This window comes from Marmota monax, unplaced genomic scaffold (genome assembly GCF_021218885.2).
Source record: "Marmota monax isolate L192 unplaced genomic scaffold, Marmota_monax_Labrador192_F-V1.1 WCK01_AAM20220418_F8-fsc00063, whole genome shotgun sequence".
Lineage (NCBI taxonomy): Eukaryota > Metazoa > Chordata > Mammalia > Rodentia > Sciuridae > Marmota > Marmota monax.
The window spans coordinates 2450163-2466454 of NW_026693726.1; the positions used below are offsets into that span (position 1 = coordinate 2450163).

General features: G+C 34.0%; 1 protein-coding gene across 10 annotated transcripts in view; it reads left to right on the forward strand.

The window, feature by feature from the left end:
• The window catches only part of Stau2 (staufen double-stranded RNA binding protein 2), a 274753-nt gene that overhangs the window by 115150 nt on the left and 143311 nt on the right, over positions 1-16292 (forward strand). The gene's annotated exons all lie outside the window — the stretch shown is intronic.

The following is a 16292-nucleotide window of genomic DNA, read 5'->3' on the forward strand; positions in this document are numbered from 1 at the left end:
GAATATTTCAGTGAGCTAATGGTATTTTTAGGGTAACTTTCTGAGAATAATTGAAATTAATGTGACTGAGAGACCTTGGACTATATAGTAGTGTTGAAAAATGTGATGAGTTTTGCATATACACCATAGAAAAAATGGAATCAGTTCAGGATTCTAAGAGAGTATATTTAATTCCTTTGATATTTGAATATATTGGCTTATAATAATTTGATAAGAGAACATAGGGAATATTAAAATTGATTGAAGTTTTGTGTAAAGTATTTTAACATAGTACCTGTTTCTAGTAATTTTGTAATGAATGTTGATTTCTTTCCATCCTCCTTTCCCCATCTTTTATAAAAGTGATAAAAGTCTAAGTACTCTTGCCAAAAATTTAATTCTTATACTTTTTATTTGTCAGATATATTTTACCATGAACATTGTGACTAAAGAATAGTTTATTCCTGAGTCATATTTTGACACTAGCCATGTTTTTGAAGAACATATGAACATTACATATTTGAATATGGAAGTCATATAGTGATTAACTGGACATGAAATCACATTGTAGATAGCCTACAGGCTGTATCAGTAAACAGATATTGGGCTGGGGTTGTAGCTCAGTGGTAGAGCACTTGCCTCACATGTGTGAGGCACTGGGTTCGATCCTCAGCACCACATAGAAATAAATAAATAAATAAATAAAGATATTGTGTCCATCTACAACTAAAACATTTAAGAAAAAACACATTTCTAAAACAAACAATAAACAGAGATATTTTGGCTATTAGTATTATGTGTTGATTTTTTTTAACTTGCTAAATGATACTGGAACTCCTTTGCAAATATGAAAAGAATATATATAAAAAAGGCTAATTGCCGGGTTTCTGTTCTCAGGACTAAAAGGCTCAGGGGTCACTCCAGGTAAACAGGGCTAACTGGGCTGCACGAAATAACCACACAAGAGACACAAATACCTTTTTCTTTGGGGTCACTGTGACCGCTCCTCTGACCTTAAGGGTCCGCAGAAAGAGAGAGAGAGAGCACATGCTGACCCCTTTTATTGAGGAGAATCTATTCAAATGAGGCAAGGGGTCAGGTTTCAGAGGGCTGAGTCTATCTTCATGATGTCCACTGCCAGCAGGTTGACTAAAAACCTGGGTTGGCCACACTCAAGGGCACAGTAAGAGAAGCGAACACATACAAGGCACTTCCATGGAAGATTCTATCCTAAACAGGGTAAGGGGTAATATTACAAAGGAACAGGTGAGCCTAGCTCCATCCATGAGGCTGTAGCAAGACATGCCCAGGCACGAAAACAGTCACTTGAACCCTAGAAGAGTATGGCAGTCTAGTAGCCTGGTTGCCTGACACCAGATTGCCCAGCAGGGGAGTTAACTCAGTCACGTGCGAGGTTGGTCTCCCACAGCTAATCAGTTTATTAAGTGATCAGAAATATGTAAGAGTGCCCCAAAGATTGTTTAAACTATTTGAAGCCAGTTTAAAACAACTAAATTGAGCTCGGTGCAGTGGTGTGTGCCTATTTAGCTACTCAGGAGGCTGAGACAGGAGAATCACAAGTTTGAGGCTAGCCTGGACAACTTAGCGAGACCTTGTCTCAAAATAAAAAATAAAAATGGACTGGAGATATAGCTCAGTGGTAAAGCACCCCTGGGTTCAATTCCCAGTACCAAAACAAAACAACAACAAATTAACTAAACTGTTAAAAAAAGAATTTCTCTGTTCTATAATGGTTCAAATTTGGAATTTCAAAGAATATTCTTACATCCCTTCCCAACTGTGAGGATAACAAAGCTGACATAGTTCTTCAAATTAACACAGGTGGTTCTGCTTCAGGTTACCATAGATGGTGAGAATCTGAAGAATAGAAACTGTAGTGTAGCCCAAGGTTTGATGGCTCACTAATGAACGAAGCTCCAGATCCATCAGAGCCAGTGTAAAACTACTTAAATACATTAGGAAAAAGTTGGTTTCTGCTTAGTAATGGATCACTCAGGTGATAAGTCAATTACATGAAAATTAATTTAATGGTAATATTTAGGTTAACTTCTCTTTTATTTGATCAGTTCCTTAAGTTTGAAATTCTGCTCTAAGTGATTTCTGCCCTGTGAAAAATACCTGTTAACGTTTTAGGCAAGGGTTAAATCTTGGAAATTTTAGGATGACACAGGTTGAGGAAGATAGAAATTTGAGGTTGCCAGCACTAGGTGCCTTAATGACATATTGTCAAGCCATGAACAGTTCATTTTATATCTTATTTTCAATATGCTATGTTAAGAGTTATATATACAAATTTATAATGTTGAGACACTTAAATTATTGAATATTTGTAAAATGATTAACCAACCTTGAAAAACATCTGAAAAGGTAACATTAACCTTGTGAAAAACATTGTGTTGTCATGAAGTGACTCTCTGCATCATTTTCTTTGTCAAATTCTACATTACTGTAGCTTTGAAGATCAAATTTCTAGCCAGTCATTATATGCATAAATAACACAAAATTAACTTGAAGTCATAATATACAAAAATTAAAAGAAGGGAATGCAGAATTGGAAAGTGAAAGAAGGAAATTTTAATCTGGCATAGCTAGCACCTAACTATAAGTAGACAAAAAATGTTAATGTACATGTGCGTTTAATTTTTGAAGTGGAAGATTTTTTTAAAAACATTATAGTCATAGAAACTGCTAACAGTTACAATTGAAAAAATACTTGAAATGGTTTTGCAAGTGATTGTGATTACATAGACTCGTTTCTCAATTTATTTTCCTGGCTTGATTACCTGCAGCTTTAAAATATGGACCTAATTTTGGTTTGCTTCTCAGGCTTTCTTCATCATACTGAAGTGTATCAGAACGTAGACTATTCTGTGTTTTTATCCTTCAAATCATTGTCATTATGTTGAAATACTAGAAAACGTTACACTATAATGTGAAGTTTTTGTTAAATTTGTCATAGGGCAATTTTATGCTTGGCATACACATAAAAAGCTAGCTTTTATAGAGGAATGACTAACAAATTTTTTAAAAGATCATTCATTTTAAAGATTTACTGATTGCTTACGGAAAACTTTGTAAAATATTTAGATACAGTTCAGTTGATAATCTCTTTTTTTTTTTTTATTCACAGTCCATGTTTCTTATTAATAACAGGGTTTTACTTGAAACAGGTTGTTTCTTAAAGGTGAATTCTAGCTTAATTCAAAATTGGATTAAGCTCAAAGGTATTCACTGGTATGTGCCGAATCCACCCACTAAAATATTATTTGGAGGCATTTTTTCCTCAAAAATATTTTTCCATTAACCTTTAAAAAAGTTTTAGCCCTCATGAAATATGTTGGCTTTTCTAGGTTCATTAGAGAAAACTCAAGACAAATACTTTTGGGACAGAATAGAGTGACTTTTTCAGGATTTAAGTTGACTCAGTAACATTTTTGTCACTTTTGTGTCATATGCAAGTCATATGCAGTGTACATCCTAAAACTAGGAACCTATATTATCCCGTTGATAGGATGTTGGATAGGTTGCCTGCTTGTTTCCCTGATAACAGTATACCTTACCTAGAACCTCTACTTATCATTTTTTTTCCTGTGGAGTGTGGGGGTTGTCCTTTGATGATAATAGATTAATACATTATTGCTTTAACAGTGTTTTAGGAGAGTTCCCTAAACAAATTCCTTTTGGGGGTCCCGTAACAGAAACCACTTTGTAATGAGACAATTAAAGTAGTTGTAGTCAATTGGATTTAAGTATAAAGCTGAGTGATACATCTTATCTGTTTATTTAGACATAAACAACTGTGTTCAAAATGCAAGAGTGTAGCTGATCTGTAGTGATGTTATTTAGAAAGATTTTGGTGAGTTACCTTTGCTGAGCAGACTGGTGCTCTCTATCTGAGACTGCTGATGGAAACGTTCTTTCTACCATGAGCGAGAAAGACGTAATATTCCATAAAGATACCCTCCCCAGATTACATTGGTGCTATGTTGGACTGTCTGAGTGATGAGAAGCTGTAGCCTTTTGTTGTTTTAATTGCTTTGACAAGGATTTGCTTTTCTTGTCCACTGAATCTAAGGTTAGAGGTAGCGTTAAGTTTGCTTCTATCGTAGTCATGTCAGTTAAGTCTGTGTTTGAAGGCCCATTTGTTTAAAGGAAAAAGAATTTGAGATTAGAAAGTGTTTGATCAGATTAGTACAGATAGCATATTTTCCAAAATATACTTAGGAAAAATTTAATGAATTTAAATTTTCATGATTTAAAAAACTTGCTTGACTCGTGTTTTATACACAAAAATGATTTTCAGATAACAGTTTGTGTGTGTGTTTTTTTTAAAGGCAACCATAAAAAACAGTTTAAGGATGCCTTTATTATTGTAGTATGAGAGTATTTTTAAGCATAAGAGCAAAGGGTGAAATGACAAAGAAAAAAAAAAGAGATGAATTTAGATACATGAAAACTAAAAATGGTTTCAGAGCACAGCATAAAAGTAAGAAGTCAAATGACAAATAGAAAGCATAACCTGTGAATATATATAGTAACAAGTTAAATATATAGAGGACACGTGTAAGTTGATTTATTAAAAAAAAAAAAAAAAAAAAAAAGGCCAGTGCCCTGGTAGAAAAAAGAACAGACAATAAATAATGAAAAATTCTCAGCAATACTGAATAAGTACAGAGTAAAAATAAATATTATGCAATTTCTGATTTATAAAAGTTGTCAGGTATTTAAAAATGATAATTCTACCTACTGGGGAAACACATACTCACATGCTACTGATAGCGTTGAGAACTAGTGTTTTCTTTCTGAAGGTTATTAGCCTAAGTAGTACAATACTTAGACACATTTCTTTTTAAAGCTTAACTAAAAGGTAAGGAAAAATAGAATAGGTTTCTATGAAGTAAAACTAGGTTTTATAATTAGAAAAAAATCAAATATATTTAAAATACTCACAGACACAAGATTTTAACCAGAAATGCACTAGATGACTATATTTATTTATGTGTTTTTAAATGGTATTTAGCGCTTTAGATAAATGGTCACAACAAGGGTAAAGGGTCAAAATATAAAATTAAAAAACAAAGGCTGGGGATGTAGCTTAGTCAATAGAGTACTTACCTTGCATGTACAAGGTCCTGGGTTCAATCTCCAGCACCGCAAAAATAAGTAAATAAATAAATGAATAAAAACAAAATGTTATTCCAATTCTCTAAAAATATACTATTATAAACATATGCATTAAGAAAAAGAAAACATGCTAAATATTACCTGGCTATTATAATATCAACAGTGGTTATCAATATATACTTAAGTTGGGGGTCACTTCTGTTACCTTCCCTCAAATCCCTCTGCTTCTGTCTAGTTTCCTTGCCATGCCCTAGTTAAGTCATCTGTTACCTGAACTTCCACAGTAGCCTCCTAACTGATCTCCCTGCTGCTCCTCTTGCCAGTTCACTCACAACATAGAGTGAAGGGTGATCTTCAAAGGCAAAATGGGGACCTTGGAGATAGGACAATAGACTGACTCCTTCTATGAAACCCTTTCTGGAGATGCCTAAGGAGCAAAAATGATCTTAAAAGATCCAGTACTTACTGCAAAAACGGTTTGTACGTTGGTTGGTTGATTAAAAATCAAAAGTCATGTCCAAATAAAAAGAATTAATAAATAAATTAAAAAAAGAAGAAGAAGAAAAGAAGTAAAAAGTTGGTTAGAAGCAGGAAGAAAATGACATCCTGGAGCACACAAGGGCTAGAGACGTTGGATAGTATATTGTCTTTCTTTTGCTGTGTAATAAATTACCACAGTTATCAGTTTAAGACATTTATTTTCTTCCAGTTCCTAAGTCATCAGTTCAGGCATGGCTTAAATGGGTCCTCTGCTCAAGGACTCACAAGTCTCCAGTCATAGTTTCAACCAGGATACATTTCTTTTTAGAGCTTTGAGTTCTTATATAAGCTCATGTGGTTGTTGGTGGAATTCAGTTCTTTTGTTTGTGGGTCTGAGGTCCTTACTTTCTTGCTGACTATCAGTAGGGACTGCAGACAGCTCCTAGAGGTCCCCACAGTTCCTCTGCAATGTGGCCTTCTCACAAATTGGCTATTCCCGTCTTTAAAGTCAAGTTAACTGGATTTAAGCATAAATATTATATATTAAACAGGGAAGCAGAGTTAATTCTATAGACAGGTGTCCATTAATGGATGGATAAATAAAGAAAATATGGTGTGTATGTGTGTGTGTGTATACATACACACAGTGGAATATGATTACTATATTATTCAGCCATAAAAAAAAAAAAAACGAAATTCTGTCATTTGCAGCCACATGGATTAAGCTGGAAGGTATTATGTTGAGTGATATAAGTCAAGCAAAGAAAGACAAATACAACATGTTCTCACTTATATGTGAAAGAAAAAAAAAGTTGGCTTTATTTGTTAAGAAAACCACAGTTCACTGATTCACTCATCTCTAACTCTGAATTTTAGTGATCAATACATTTGTACTATTGAGAAAAATGTCTTGGTATTTCACATGTACAATGCAGAGAATTGATAGTCTGTTTCAGATTTTGTATTTGAAATTTCTGGCTAACATCTAGGGATGCATATTTTGAAACTTGTAAGAACAAATTTTTTTTTTGTTTAAACTTGTTCTAGTTTTGTGACTTTTGGAATAAAATCAAGAAAGCAGTTAAAAATAAAAGCAAATGAAGAGTGTGGGGGAGGAAGGATTGGAGAGAGCATGGTTAACTAGTGCAGGGCTACAGTTGGTTGAGAAGAGTAACTCCTAATGTTCTGCAATATGGTAAGAAAACTGGTTGACAAAAACTAAGTGATATTTTAAAATAGCAAGTAGAGAGGATTTTGAATGTTTCTCCCACAAAGGAATGATACGTCTGAGGTGAATTACATGTCAGTTACCCTGATCTGATCACTACATATCGTATACATGTATTAAATGTCACAATGCACCTTTTAAATAGGTTCAAAACACCAGAAAAACTAGGGATAGTAGGAACATACCTCAACATTGTATAACTTATCTATGCTAATCCCAAGGCCAACATCATTCTAAATGGCGAAAAAATGAAAGTATTCCCCCTAAAAATTGGAGCGAGACAAAGGTGCCCTCTTTCACCACTTCTATTCAACATAGTTCTTGAAACTCTAGCCAGAGCAATTAGATGAAAGAAATTTAAGGGATATGAATAGGAAAAGAAGAACAAACTATCATTGTTTGCCCACTACATGTTTCTATACTTAGAAGATCAAAAAAAATTCCACCAGAAAACTTCCAGAATTAGTAAATGAATTCAGCAAAGTAGCAGGATATAAAATCAATACCCATAAATTAAATGCATTTCTATACATCAGTGATGAATCCTCTGGAAGAGAAATTAGGAAAACTACCCCATTCACAATAGCCTCAAAACAAATAAAATATGTGGGAATCAACTTACCAAAAGAGGTGAAAGTCCTTTACAATGAAAACTACAGAACACTAAAGAAAAAAATTGAAGAAGATCTTAGAAGATGGAAAGATCTCCCATGCCTTTGGATAGGTAGAATTAATATTGTCAAAATGGCCATATTACCAAAAGCGCTATACAGATTAAATGTGATTCCAATTAAAATCCCAATGTCATTCCTTATAGAGATAGAAAAAGCAATAATGAAATTCATTTGGAAAAATAAGAGACATAGAATAGCCAAAGCAATCCTTAGCAAGAAGAATGAAGCAGGAGGCATCACTATATCAGGCCTTAAACTATACTACAGAGCAATAGTTGCAAAGCATGACATAGTATTGGTACCAAAATAGACCTGTAGACCAATGGTACTGAATAGAAGACACAGAAATGAACCCACATAAATACAGTTATCTCATACTAGATAAAGGCACCAAAAGACACATTGGAGAAAAGATAGCCTCTTCAACAAATGGTGCTGGGAAAACTGGAAATCCATATGCATTAAAATCAAAGTAAACACCTCTCACCATGCACAAAACTCAAAGTGGATCAAAGTCCTAGGAATTAGACCAGAGACTTTATGCCTAGTAGAAGAAAAAATAGACCCAAATCTTCATTATGTCAGACTAGGTAGGCCCCGACTTCCTTAGCAAGACTTTTAAAGTGCAAGAAATAAAATCAAGAATCAATAAATGGGATGGATTCAAACTAAAAAGCTTCTTCTCAGCAAAAGAAACAATCATTGAGGTGAATAGAGAGCCTACAGAATGGGAGCAAATTTTCACCACACACACACACATCAGATAGAAAACTAATCTTTAGGATATATAAAGAACTCAAAAAGGGTAACACCAAAAAAACAACCCAATCAATAAATGGGCCAAGGAACTGAACAGACACTTCTCAGAAGATGATATACAGTCAGTCAACAAATATGTAAAAAAAATGTTGAACATCTCTAGCAACTAGAGAAATAAATGCAAAACAAAACTACTCCAAGATTTCATTTCACACCAGTCAGAATGGTGTTATCAAGAATACAAACAATAATAAGTGTTTATGAGGGTGTGGGGGAAAAGGCACACTCATACATTGCTGGTGGGACTGCAAATTGGTACAACTGCTATGGAAAGCAGTATGGAGATTCCTTAGAAAACTTGGAATGGAACGATCATTTGACCCAGCTATCCAACTCCTTGGTCTATAACCAAAGGACTTAAAAATAGCATACTGCAGGGATGCAGCCACATCAACATTCATAGCAGTACAAGTTCACAATAGCCAAACTGTGGAACCAACCTAGGTTCCCATTAATAAATGAATGGTAAAGAAACTGTGGCATACACACACACACACACACACACACACAATGGAATATTACTCAGCAATAAAAGAGAATAAAATTATGGCATTTGCAGGTAAATGGATGGAATTGGAGAGGGTAATGCTAAGTGAAATAAGCCAGTCCCCAAAAACCAAAGGCCAAATGTTTTCTCTGATAAGTGGATGCTAATCCATAATGGGGTGGGGAGCATGGGAAGAGTGGAGGAACTTTGGATGGGGCAAAGGGGAAGAGAGGAGGGGGCATGGGGATAGGAAATATGGTGGAATGAGACATCATTACTGTAGGTACATGTATGATTGCACGAATAGTGTGACCCAACTTTGGTACAACCAGAGAAGTCAAAACCTGTGCTCCATTTGTGTACAATGAATCAAAGAGCATTCTGATGTTATGTATCACTGATTAGAACAAAGAAAAAAATAAAAATACATCTTTAAACTACGTATAATTTAAATTTGATAAATGTTGCCAGACTACCCTAAATAGACACGTATGTACCAATTTACATTCCTACCAGCATATATCAGATTTTTTGTTTTCCTGAAACCTTGGTGGGCTGTCAAAATTCTGGATTTTTGCCAATCTGATAGTTGAAATAGGGCATTCAGTATAGTATTATTTTGAATTTCTCCTATTAAGAATGAGACTGAGCATTTTTTGTACGTTTATGAGCCTTCTGCACTTTTCTATCAAAAATATGATCATATCTATTTCGCATTTTAAAATTAGATTATTGGTATTTTATGTGTTTACCTGGTAGGACTTTATGTGTCTATATGCCTTTATGGTATGGTTTAACAGACTTTTTTTGTTTATAATGGAATTTCCTTTTAAAGCTTAGTTTTCTAAGTATATATAAATGTATTTAATGTCTCTTAATGACCTTTTAAAATAATCTTTCTCTTCTAGTATTTGTTATCTTGGTGTAATTAATAATGTCTTCCCTATTCTGATACTGTAATACATTTTAAATTATCTTCTGGAAACTTAAATTTTTGATACATTTGGGATTTATACTGAAACTATGGATCCAACTTTATTTCCCACTGCTTTGATACTTCCTTGATACCATATATTAAGATCCTGTATGAATTTGGTTTCATTCTGGACTTTCTATTCTCTTTTGTTTAATTGACTGTTTATTCATACACAGTTTTTTTATTGAATCTTTATTGTGTTTTAATATATATAAATTTAAAACTGTGTAAAGAAATGTAAATGAAGACCTGCTTGGTCCATGATCTTCTTGCACATACAACACAGAGTACAAGTAATTTTTAGATAAAAATCTCCTTGAGGGCTGGACACAGTGCTACCCTGTAGTACTCAGTGGTACAATGCTTGCCTAGCATGCCAAGGCTCTGAGTTCCATTCCTAGTACTGCCACCCCATCCAAATCTCTCCTTAACATCAAAACTAAGATGTATGAGAAGTTTGAGCATGACTATAAAGTACTATTAAAGTTTGGAATGCAGTGGTGACAGTGTCCCTAAAGCTTGTATGTGTTATGAATGCATCATTAATTCATTCATTTATTAAGAAAGTACTTATTGACTACATTTTATATTGCACCAATTTGCAGTCCCACCAGCAATGTATGAGTGTGCCTTTTCCCCCACATCCTCATAAACGCTTATTGTTGTTTGTATTCTTGATAACGCCATTCTGACTGGTGTGAATGATTTCAGTAGTTTTTAAAGTTGATATTGCTTGAAAATCTAGACCATCTGTAAAATAAACAGTACTGCTATCTCCCTACCTTAAAAAAGAAAGAGGGAAAACCTTAAAAAGTTGATCAAGTGTTATTTGAAAAAAGTTATCAATTATTTTTAATTAAAAAATCATATAGCACAGTACCTGACATTTTTGGTTTTTAGTATTTGAACAAATAAAAGACTAGAATGTGTTTTCACTTTTTTCCACTGTTTTGATGATCTTTTAAGGAATTCATAATGAATAATATTAGTTCCCCCCAAAATTGGTGAAAATGGAATTCTTAGAATTTAGATAGTGCTTAGACCTGTAATTGTCAGCTTGGTGTTGCTGAACTCAATATTAATTATGAGTGGCATTATTTGTATTTCAATAGCTTAACAGAAATAATATATTTATTCTTAGGAAATTTGTGTTGGGTTAAAATTTTACCCAAATTCATATTTCAGGATATTTTGAATCTCATGTTGGCAGTCTTTAGATGATTTATTATTACTTAATAAATCCCGGTTGTCTGAAAGACAGATCCTTTGAAACAAGGTATGTGTAAAAGAGTATAATATAGCCAGGCACAGTGACTCACACCTGAAGTCCCAGCAACTTGGGAGGCCGAAGCAAGAGGATTGCAAGTTCAAGTCCAGCAGCCTCAGCAACTTAGCAAGTTCTCAAGCAACTTAATGAGACCCTGTCTCAAAATAAAAAGGGCTTAGGATGTAGCTCAGTGGTAGAGCACCCTGGGTTAAATCCTTAGTATGAAACAAAATAAAAACAAACAAACATAAAACCACCACCCCACCACCAACAACATAAGGGGTCCTAAGTGTGAAAAGTTGAGTTGGGTAACATTCAGTCTCTATTTTACAAATAGAAAGATTGACGTTCAGGTATTTTTATAATGTGTCTGATGACAGAAGGTAGGGAAGATTTGAAATCATGCCCTCTGATTCCAAGGTCTGTGCATTTGCTACTAGATGACACATTTATTTCTAGACATAGTACTTGGTGAAAATTAAGAAAAAAATAATGTTTTTGAGAAATTCCACTAAAACTAAGTGTGCATGTTTTGAAAGAATGTTTTATACATCATATACCAGGATCTTTAAAAAAAGAACACTTAGGATGTTTTTTAACATGGAAAATGTCCAAACTATTGTTTCATATGCCACATTGATATTTGGGTGGATCATGTAAAAACACTAAATGGCTGAAAAACTATGTGAAGTATTTGTTTTAACTATTATTACATCAGTGGAACAGACATCTGTGTTACTTGATTTTCCTTAAGACTTAGAAAACTTTAGTAATAGTCCATTTCTAAAACACTCAACAGGCTTTTTGGGTGATGTTATTAAACTGTGGTCTTTTATTCCAAGCTTTCCAGTTTGTGTTAAGATGATTCATAGACTATTAGAGCTGAAAGATATTTTTAAGTTCCTCTAGTCTAATTCATTTTACTGATGAAGAAAGCAGGATAAAGAGGCTATCTGCTATCCCAATTTGAACCCAGATAGCTAGGCTCAGTCTAGTCCATTTACCACTGCACTTTTGTGTTTACTTTGACTTTGTCATGTTTTGTGCTAATACTAAATGTCAGACCTTCTTTTTGCCACTTAAAATTTTTTAATTGTGTATTTTGTATTGTGGTAAACACACACATAGGTTATACCTGCTTAATACATTTTTTTAAATGAACAATTCAGAATGGCTAACTATAAGCCCATTGTTGTACAGTGGATTTCTAGAATTTTTTCATCTTGAATGACTGATTTTCTGGACAGAAACTTCTCATTTCTCCCTCCCCTTATCCCCTGCCAAGCCCTGTTGTACTTTCTATTTCCATGAATTTGTCTAGTTTAGATACATCCTATAAATGGGATCATGCAGTATTTGTCCTTCTGTGATTTATTTTCCTTAGCATAATGTCCTCAAGGTTCATTTATGGATTTCTTTCCTTTTTAATGGCTGAATAATATTCTGTTGTATATGTATAACACATTTTTTTTATCCTTTCATCTGTTGGTAGATTATTAGGTTGTTTTTACCTCTTGGCTATTATACACAATGCTACAATGAATACCAGAGTATAAATATCTTTTCTAGATCTTATGTTTAATTCTTTTGGGTAAATAGTGGGATTGCAAAATCATATAGTGGTTCTATGTTTAATTTTTGGAAGAGACTCCAATTGTTTTCTATAGTTACTACACCATTTTGCCTTTTCATCAGTAGTGCGCAGTTGTTAAAATTACTCTGTATTGCCAACACTTGTTCTCCCCGTCCACCCCAGCTTTCTTGCAATGGCCATCTCTAAAAGTGTAAGCTGATATCTCATTGTGGGGTTTTTTTTGCATTTTCCTAATAATTGGTGATAATGAATATCTTTTCCTATATCTGTTTGCCATTTGTATGTCTTCTTTAGAGAAATGTCTATTGAAGTCCTTTGCCCAGGGTTATTTGTGTGTGTGTTTTTCCCCCCTATTGACTTGTAAGAGTTCCTTTTGTAAGAGGGTTTATTTTGGAGATTAAACCCTTGTCAGATATATGATTTACAGATGTTTTCTCTCATTCTAGAGGTTACATTTTAATCCTGTTGATTGTTGCCTTTGCTATGCAGAAGCTTTTTAGTTTGATGTAGTCCTGTTGTCTGCTTTATTTTATAGCCTATATTTCTGTTGTAATTCCTAAGAAATTATTGGCAACAACAGTGTCATATAGCTTTTCCCCTGTGTTTCTTTTAGGAGTTTTATAGTTTAAGTATTATCTTTAAATATTTAGTTAATTTTTATGCATGGTATAAGTTCAGTTTCATTCTTTTGCTTGCAAATGTCCAGTTTTCCCAGCATTGTTTGTTGATAGAACTTCCTTTCAACATGAGTAGTCTTGACATTCTTGTCAAAGATCATGTGCTTCCATTTCTTTAGAGTCAGTTTTTGGCAATTGGTTCTTTGAGCCATGTTGCCCTGTTTCTTTATGTGTCTCTAACTTTGTGTTGGGAGCATCTCATTTGAAAAAACAGCCACCTCTCCCAGTCTTTATGAAGTAATTTTGTGTAGGGGAAGACCATCAGTAGTTAGCCTGGATAAGATTCTGGAGAACTCTGGAACCTTTTGGGAAGGACTGTGATTTCTCAGGGTCTGTGCATGCACTATTTTAATTAGAGAGGTTTGCCAGTTTCTTTTTCCAGAGATTGTAATCTTTTGCTCCCTTTGATGTCTGTAGGTTCTCTGGTTCTATATCAGGAAGCTACTTCACTCACCACCATTCTCATTTACCAACTAACTATCCAACTATGCTCGTTTATCAGAACCTCAATTCAGAGTAGGTAAGATACTAGTCCCTCAGGAAACCCTCCTTAGAGCCACAATGTTAAATGCATATTTCGTTTCTCTCCCTCCAGAAAGAAACCTCAAGTTGTTTGCCTTCTCTTGAGCATGCTGAGGTGTGCCAGCAATAGCAAACTGCTCCCTGCTTTTCTTTGCTCTCTGCAGCCCTCTGGTAACCAAATTATATTGGTTTTGTGAGCATTCCAAGTGAAGTGAGACAATAACCAGTCCCTTGGGAAACTGTCATAAAATCCAGAACATTGGATGCACAATCCACTCTTCTCTACCTAAGGGAGAAGTTGTTATCTGAAATATTCTCTCCAGGCACTGAGCTATGTTGACTTGGGGAAGGTGTTAGTGTGTGTAAGGTGAAATCATTCTTACCTGTTTCAATGTGACTGTTCTTGGCTTCATGCCCACCTGGTGTACTGCAACTTCTTAACTAGATTCTGGAATTCTCATAAAGGTGTTTTAGTTTGTGTATCATTTTTCAATCTGTTTTTATGGGGGAATAAGGTGGAGCTTTCTATTCTCTTTAAGCTCTTTTATTTTGAGATAATTATAGATTTATATAAGTTGTAAGAATTAATACAAAGATATCTTGTAATTCTTTGCCTAGTTTACTTATGATAGCATCTTAAAAACTATATAGTATGCTATAACAACTAAGATATTGATGCTGACAAGATATAGAACAATTTCATCACCACAAAGATCTCTCATGTTGCCCTGTTTCCTGCCTCCAAAACCCCTGGCAGTTGTAATCTATTTTCCATATCTTTAATTTTAGCATTTCAAGAATGTTGTAAAAATGGTATTATACAGTAAGTAGTACGTAACCTTTTGGGATTGATTTTTTTTTTAAGATAGCGTAATTCTCTGAAGATTTCATCCAGATTATTGAATGTGGCAATTATTGTTCTTTTTTATTTGTAAGTAGTATTCTATCATATGAGATAGTCTAATCAGTTTGCTTTCAATTTTGGGGTATTGCAAATAAAATTGCAATACTAATATTCTTGTACAGATTTTTTATGTGAACCTGTTTTTTTTTTTTTCTGTGTTGTAGATGCCCAGGTATATTATTACTTGTTGTATGGTAGTTGCATGTTTGCTTTTTATAGAGAAGGTCACATTTTCCCAGAGTACCATTTTTCATTCATACCAGCAGTGTCTGAGTGATCCAGTTTCTCTAAATCCAGGATTTATTTGTTTTAGCGAGCATTTTTTTTCTTTTAAATTTGGGGTTTTCTGATAGGTATGCAGTGATATCTCATTGTGGTTTTAATCTTTCATTTCTCTAATGGTTAATGATGTTGATGTTTAATGTATAGAAGATCTTTGCATGTGCTTATTTGACAACTGTGTATCCTTTTTGGTAAAATATCTCCATGTCTCCTGCCCATTTTCTATTTTGATGATGATGATGATGATGATTTACAAATATGGCTTCAGGTTTTTTTGTACATTATTGGTAGTAATCCTTAGATGGATATGTGGTTTGCAAATATTATCTCCTAGTTTATAGCTTGTATTTTCATTCTGTTTCTGTGCAGGATTTTTGCACAGGAAAATTTTTAATTTTGGTAGGTCCTACTTATTTGTTTTTCTTTTTATGAATGTGTTTTTAATGTCAAGTCTAAGATTTCTTTCTCTAACCCTAGCTTCCAAAGAGTTCTATGTTTTTCCCCTAAAAATTTTATAATTCTACATTTAAAATAGTGGTCCATTTTGAGATAATTTTTGTGTAAAATGTGAGGCTTAGATTAAGATTTGCCCCCCTCCATGGTTATCCATCTGTTCCATTTGTTGAAAAGGCTGTCTGTCTTCTGCTGAATTGCTTTTGCATTTTTGTGAAAAGTCACTTGGATGTACTTTTGCAAATTTAGTTCTGACTTCTCTGTTCTTTACCAGTGAATATGTATTTATTTCTTTGCCAATACCAGTTTTGATTACTGTACCAATATAATCTTTAAATTGGACAAAACAATTACTCCCACTGTATTCTTTTTACAAAATAATTTTAGGTGGTCCACTTCTTTTGTGTTTCCATATAAAATTTAAACTAATTTTGCCTCTATCTACAAAAAAATTTTGCTTAGATTTTGAAATTTATTCTAATTAGTTACACGTGACAGTAGAGTGCATTTTGACACATCATACATAAATGGAGTATAACATCTCATTCTTCTGGTTGTGCATGATGTAGAATTACACTAGTCATGTAATCATATATGCACATAGGGTAATAATATCCAATTTATTGTGCTGTTCTGTTACCCGTATATCTTGTCCCCTCCCTTCACTCACCTCTGTCTAATCCAAAGTACCTCTATTCTTCCCTAGCCACCGCCCATATTGTGAATTAACATCCACATATCAGAGAAAACATTCATGATCTTTGGTTCTTTGCGATTGGCTTATTTTGCTTAGCATGATATACTC